Here is a 7,664-nt window from a genome sequence, read left to right as displayed (position 1 = left end):
GAGTTGGATTCGCACGAGCTTCCTCAAGAGTATCTTTTATTGTGGGCATGCAATTCCATCCTATACTCTTTAAACATAGATTGTAGCTTTGGATAGATGTATTTACGTACGACATTCTCGAACATGTTTAATTCGTACCAGTTTTGCATCAATAAAAGTGTAAGAACTCAAGGGTTGATTATAGTACTTTAACATAATTTAACACAAACATAAATAGGAAGATTGTTGTCGACGAAATTGAGTTGCATCAACATAAGGCACTTTTCCGGATGAAATTTATGTCATCACGAGAAAGGGCGACAAATTATAATTGCATTGCAATAAGTGACTTTTCCCAAATTATTTTGTCGGCAAGAAGAAAAATTCTTGTAATGCGCATCGGAAAAGGGACACTTCTATGATTTTTCAACTCATGTATTTTTTCTGATGTTTTTTATAAAGCATCGAGAAAAGTGGGCAATGTCGATGCTTTTTTTATGGTCGGGAGAAGTTTTGTCGTTGTAGCTCAAAATCCTTGCAGTGAATAATCAAAAGTCTAAAAATAGATAACTTTGACTACACAAGTATAATAAAGAAAAAGAAAAAGCAAACAATTCAATCTAAACAGACTTAATATTAACTAAAAAATAATCCTCCTTCCAAATTTTAATACCACTCTGGTATTAAGTTTCTAATTTTGGTCATACTGCAAGAAAAATTGCCTTAAGCGTTATTTCGTAGCTAAAGAGATTCAACCACAAAAACGTTTCGTCGCCAAAGGACTCTAGCAATGAGAACTATCATGTTTCTTTGATTCAGCAATGAAAACTAGTTTCGTTGCTTTGTTGCTAGTACGAGGATTTGTTGTTGGAGCTGACTATTTTTCCTCTGCTTATACATTATTCTTGTGGTTAAATATAACTACAGTTCCAAATGTCGGTCGACGGATCGACCCCCTCGACATGTCATATAGAGGAAATTTCTCGATTTTTCGTCGACATTCATCTACAAATGATGGGACAAACTTTGTCCCTCAAGTTCTTTTTCATTCTTTTTCTTTCTCTCTTCTTTTTCTTTCTATTTAAATTGCTCTAATATTTCTTTAAATTTTATATTCTTTTATTAATATATTAATATTTATTTTAAATATATTAAGTAATTTATTTTTAACACCTCTTCTTCTATTTCTCCCATATTCTTTTCAAAATCATGAAAATTTATTTAAAATTTTTTTAGGTACGTTATTTTGACATAAAAATATCATAATATTGATATTAAATGTATGGTTTAATTATGTAATTAAAAAATATATTTAATTAGTTTTTTAATTTTAATTTTCTTGCTTTGATATTTCCATCGATGTCGACATTTTCAAAAGTAAATTATTCTTTTTTTTATCTATGATTTAAGAATGATTACTTATAGGCTAATTGAGCTACCTTACTAATTTAAACAATTTCCATCAATTTTTATAATTTCCATAAGTTTCTCGAAATATCTGTCGACAGCGACATGTTCATCGACATATCCATAAAATCGAGACCTTTACATTTTCATCTTCATTGACATTTCGAACCTTGAATATAACAACATTTTATTAATTTTGTCAATAAATTAAAAAAACCAATTCTAACATTAGCTATATTTCCTGTTATTCTAAGCATAGGATGAATGGTAATAGAAATTAATTAAAAATCACACTTAATTTTAAAATTATGAATAATGTATACACATAATACAATCTAATCTTCAAAAGAAAAACGAACTAAAAATACAATCCAAATCATAACCATAATACGTAATACAACAAACAAAACACATCCATGAAACATACTTCACATTCAAACATTCAAGCTCGAACAACAAATTTAGAATTCTAAATTTCATTCATGAAATACAAAATTATAATTCCCAAGCTAAAATATCAAACTCAAACAAACTCTATAACAAATTTATATTCCAAAATTTCAATCTCCAACAACAATATTAAAGCAAACATAATACACATTAAAAAGTTAAAGCTCTAACAACAAACATAAGGTACGTTTAAAAATTCAATCGCCAACACCAAATTTCACATTCATGGGAATCAAAAATATATTTTTCAAACTCCAACGACAAACATAAAATGCAAAAGGCACAATAATCAAAAACTTCAATAACAAACTCAAAATAAAATTTACATTTCGTTAAAAATAAATAAAATTCACATTAGGCATCATCCCCACTTCAAAATGTTTTGTATATCATACAATGCACCCTCTAATAATTCTTGTTGTTCAACTTTCAAATGTGCCTCTAATAATTCCTCTATGTAATAATTTTTCTGTTTTGTAAGTCAAGCCTCCAAAGTCTAAACCTACTATTGGGACCATTCTGCTGCTTCTTTTTCATAGCTTCTTCAGCGATGAACTTCTTTCTCCTCTATTAAATCTCTTAAGAATTTCTTCCATCTTATCAAACCTTCTATTGTACTCCTGCCGTTGCATATCCAATAACTCTTCCGTCCTCACTATGTGCTAGTTTGATTGTCTTTCAACTGCCAAACATTGTGAGTAATAATTCTTCTCGCTGACTCTATGTTCAAGAAAGACTAAACCAACGTCACAAACTCACCACTTTCATACTAGAAAGACTAAACCAATGTCATAAACCCACCCCTTGTGTAAAAAATAAAAAATAACAATTATAACACAAACTCATAACACCCACTGAACTATCTCCTCCTTCCCTCCACCTATAAACCACACAACATCAAAAAATTGAATCTACAACACATTAAATTTTATCCCTCAAAGAATTTTATAATCCAAACATAAGAGCCAGACAAAGTAGACAACATAAAAAAATTTAATTTATAACACTTACTAAATCTTATCCCTCCTTGGAATCCAAACATTTGGAGCAAAATAATGACACCAATGTACTAACTTATCTTCAAACCTATATAGACTAAACTAATGTCATAAACTCATAACACCCACTACATCATATCCCCCCCCCCCCCCCCCCCCAAAAAAAAAAAACCACACAATATGAAGAACCATACCTTCTCCGCCCAAAAATATGAAATCCGGGATCATTCAAACATACTCTAAAGATATGATGACATACTCCAAACATATGTAATTCAGTAGGATAAGTTCATACAACTCCAGACATACATAATCTAGAAGACACATACTCAAAACATATGTAAATAATAACATACTCTCTAGATAAACATAATCCAGAAGATATACCAAAACCTATATAAGATACTCCAGACAAACATAATCTAGATGACATACTGAAAATATAAGTAAAGTCTTAACACTTGAATGCGTAACCTAAACACCAAGAAACTAATTTCACAACATACCTTACTATTTCATGAACTTCCTTCCCTCGAAAGTCTCTCGATAGATTGTTGCATTTCAAGAAGTTTCATGTTAAACTCTTGGCTTTGGGCCTCCAATGCTTTCTCTAATTGTTCTTTGGTCGCCTTTTGTTGAGCTATCAATGTTTCCTCGATCTTTTCAAGGCGAGACTCTAATGACGGTACTTATTACGTAGTTTGATATTTTCCTAATGACCATCTTCAAAATTTATTCGTCTATTTTTTAAATTCCTTGAAAAGAATAATAGGCTTTTAATGTAATCACTTCTTCCTGAAAAAAATAAAGGTGGTCGCTAAGAACTTTGAGATATATCTTATATTAATACTTACAGTAAAACATTAAACGAATACCTACATATGTTTCCTGGAGTGCTCATTAATCCAATTTTTTTCCAGAATAATGTGTATCTTAGAATATATGAATGAGATTTCAATATGTCCCAAACCTTCTTTCATATTCTCGATGTTTCATATCAAACAACGTCTACGTTTCCTGGTGTTGACTTTGCAATAACTCTTCCGTTTTTTCCAATCTAACTTCAAAAGCCTTAACATATTTCTGGTAGTATCTTGCTATCTGTTTTTTACTTTGTGGCTTTGGACCATACCTCATCTCTTTCGTGTAGGATGATCATTTTCCAAGCACGGTTTGCATAGCATCTTGCTCACTCAATTGTTTACCTTCTTCGTTTTCTTTTTCCACCAACTCCACCATTTTTTCCTACAACAATAAATAGAATTCTGAATAAATATTACCATTAAATTTACGTTATTAAAATGAGTACTTACATGTGCAATATGAGCGGCTTCGTCGATCCAATGTTTTGTCGGATGGCAGTGTGTTGCGAAGAATAACTCGAAAGAGCTCAAAATACGTCTCATCTTACTTTTTCTATTCCAATAAGTTATTTAATAATAATAATAACAATCAAAGCATATATTATACTACCACAAACAACAACTTTGTACTTTGTCTTCTCGATGGGATAAAAATGATTTCGGGTCAGCGCGATGATTAAATGACAGTTTACTCCAAATAATTTTGTTTCTCGTAGACTTTGCCTACATCAAAAATAAATAAATAAATATATACATATATATATATATATATATATATATATATATATATATATATATATATATATATATATATATATCAATTTTACTAGTTCTCATACATGTCAAAACAACACTAACTAGGCCGCCCCTAAACAACAACTCATTAAGGCATCAGAACAACCAATAATAAAATCAAACTATCCAAATAATGAAAATAAGTGTAGGGCAACCTAATGGTCCTTCCTCAGTCATGCCTCCTCCAGGTCATCATCATGATCATAAATATGATATGCACCTGAAAACTATAATTGCAGAGGGGGGTGAGTATATAAAATACTTAAAAACGTCACGAAAAACGATATTTTGCATGACGTTTTTAAAACCACGAATGCTATTTTTCGTGACGTTTTAAAAATGTCACGAATAATTTTCTTGATGGGGGCATAGGTGACGGCGTTAAAAACGTCACAATAGGATTTTGTGACGTTTAAAAAACGTCACTAGAACCCAAATTTCTACTAGTGCTATTACAAAGAAAGCATAACGATATCGATAAATATATAGTGAGTAATTAACACACATAAAACAAACACTCCCAACACACTAAACACAAAACTCATAACGATCATACCTAATGTTGTGGCATGAACTTTAGAACAAGCCAAACACTTCAAAATTCTAAAGTCTACAAAGATCGTATACCATTGTTGTTAACCAACTGTGACAACCCATATTTTCGAATACAGTCATTCTAACAAAATTAAAATATGGAAGCATAAATAAATAAATACTGTAACAAAGGAAAACTTCTTTCACATAACGCCACAAGTCGATTACTCCCAACACAACAATCAAAATTGTCCAGTCACATACAACGATAAGAAAACATGTATTATCATAATGTCCAACAATGAAAACAATAACATGTAACTCAACAAAATCAGTAAAAGTTCACAAACCAAAAACTAACAACCCATACATGCATAAATGAATTATTCAATCTAAAATCAGCATCAAAACCACTCCGTTAACGCTAAATAATGCACACACTCGCCCCCTAGTGCTACTTACCAACCACGTCCCTAAGTCTTGCGTCGATCTCACACCTAAGCATACAAACAGAAAAAAAACAGCAAGTTATATGTACGGTTTAGCTTCTGAAATCAACTCTAAGAGGGTTCAAAGGGCTCCTTACCGCAAAGTCGACCTCGTGTAGGTGTGGGTAACTTATATCTAGCTTGCAAAGGTGTGGGTAGCGTAAATCGGGCTTCAAACGGATGAAGGAAATCGCCGAACACCACCAAAACGCTGTTGTCCACGTTTTTTCAGCAGAGAAATACACCAAAACGACCTCCAACGGCTTCGTCTTCATGCCCGTTACTACAAAACAACTTCGCTTAGGTATGGGTATCCTAAATCGGTTTCGTTTGAGTGTGGGTAATCCAAAATTAACTTCGAACAAAGGTGGGTCAACGAAAATTACCGGGCTTCACGGATCTAAGCTATTCAAGTCGTTGGAGTTTGTCGGATCGAAGAAAAAAACACCAGAACAGCAACCACGCGCCGCCGCCGCCTGCTGCTGCCCAACGCCGCGCCTGCTGCTGCCCGACGCTCGCACCAACTGCTGCCTCACGCTGCACCTGCTGCTGCCCAAGCCCGTGCCTGCTGCTGTCCGATGCTGCGGCTGCCTGTCACGTCGCCTGAACGGTGCTGCTCGCCGGAGAGGAGGAATCCGAATGGGGGGGGGGGGCGGCTTCAACAAGAGAGGGAAGGGAGGAAGAAGAAGAGGGAGGAGAATAAGGTGGGTTAGGTTATTTTGTTTTAGGAGAATAAAGTGGGTTAGGTTATTTTGTTTTAAAAACTTACAACTTGGGCTTGGGCTCTTCCTACACCCTTCTTTTGTTTAAGGCCCTCTGATAAGAATCATGGTGTTCCGCACGTCTCCACTGGACCTATTACACGAGCCAAGGCTAAGAAGCTTCAACAAGAATTCCTTATTCGCGTACAAAATTGTATAGACTCAGTTCAACCTTTATTTCAGATGCTGCAAAATAATCCAAGTGAGGACGATGTTGTGAAGGTCAACGTTTGCAAGATTGACGTTGTGCCAACATTTTAAAGATTCAATTGTTGTTTCTAAGTCATCAAATTTTGCTTGTAATTTTTGAGTTTTTGGTTTTCCAAATTATGGTTTCAACTTTAAAGTTCAATTCTGAGAGGTTATTAAGTAGACCAATTGTGGTCATTGCTACTTATGGGTTTTATTTTGGGAAGTGAAGGGTTGGGGGTTTCAATCATATAATGGCTATAAAAAGCCCCATCCAAGCTATGTAAAAGACAGATTTTAGCTGAATGAAATTTGATCTCTCAAGAGACATTTTCTTTAGAAATCCCATTGCCATTTGTAAGGTTTCTTGCAATTCTTGTGATAGATTGCATTTTGAGCCATTCAATCCAGCCTTGATCAAGTTTGATTGTGGAATGACTCATTCTAGAACAAGATCTCAATTCTTGCTTCTAGATCTTTGATCATAGAGGTAATCAATTTCTAGCCTTTCTCTTGGTTGATTCTAACTTGTTTAAGGAGGTGTTAATTTCTTTGATTCAAGGGTTCTTGCTCAACAAAAGCTTGGATCATTGGGTTGAGAATTAGGATTGCCTTATCATTTGGTATCAGAGCATAGGTTGCATCTTTGTTGTCTACTCTAGAATTGATTTTATCTTTCATTTCAATTGTTCAGTGTTGATTTCTTGAAAAAATAAAATAAAATCCAGAAGTTGTTCAAGTAGTGTGCTTGAGTTGTTCATTCATATTTCTCTTTAATCCGTTTCAAATTGCACGAAACTTTGTTGTTCATTGATAGTTATAATCAAATGTTGTTGTGACTGTCCAAATTCGTAACTGCAGCATTTAATGATTGTAATGCCTATTGAAACTCCTTGATAACGTTCGAATTTAATTGTTTCTTCTGAAGTGAAACGTTACATCTGAATGTTACCTTTCAAAGTTAAGAAGACCATTTAGTCAAAATCATAAAGTAATATATTCGTTTTTGGAATTCCGTCTCTGTGTGCAATTTTAACGGAAAAATCCTGCTTTGCTTATATACTTTATTCTTTTCAGAATTGAAGGAATTTGTCATTCAAATTTATTCTCTTTGCTTCATAAAGACTAATTCCATCATATTTAGGGCTGTCTCTTTATTTGTGTGGCACAAATCTCTGAATTTCGTAGAAGGCATCCTAT

General features: G+C 33.5%; 1 long non-coding RNA gene across 7 annotated transcripts; it reads right to left on the bottom strand.

Moving 5' to 3' along the window:
* Positions 1–2,133: 2,133 nt before the first annotated feature.
* Positions 2,134–6,238, bottom strand: LOC148207608 (uncharacterized). 7 transcript variants are annotated; one of them, XR_015787777.1, is made up of 5 exons: positions 5,901–6,238; positions 5,613–5,797; positions 4,148–5,523; positions 3,341–4,079; positions 2,134–2,556 (listed from the first exon to the last, which is right to left on the bottom strand). It is a non-coding gene; the product is annotated as an uncharacterized LOC148207608 (long non-coding RNA). The 7 variants fall into 7 exon arrangements; XR_015787778.1 differs by having other exon boundaries at positions 2,134–2,518; XR_015787775.1 differs by having other exon boundaries at positions 2,134–3,629; positions 3,714–4,079.
* Positions 6,239–7,664: the final 1,426 nt, after the last annotated feature.

This window comes from Momordica charantia, unplaced genomic scaffold (genome assembly GCF_013281855.1).
Source record: "Momordica charantia cultivar OHB3-1 unplaced genomic scaffold, Mcharantia_2.0 BLBB01000126.1, whole genome shotgun sequence".
In the NCBI taxonomy this organism is placed as follows: Eukaryota; Viridiplantae; Streptophyta; class Magnoliopsida; order Cucurbitales; family Cucurbitaceae; genus Momordica; species Momordica charantia.
This window is presented reverse-complemented; position numbering and strand designations above follow the sequence as displayed.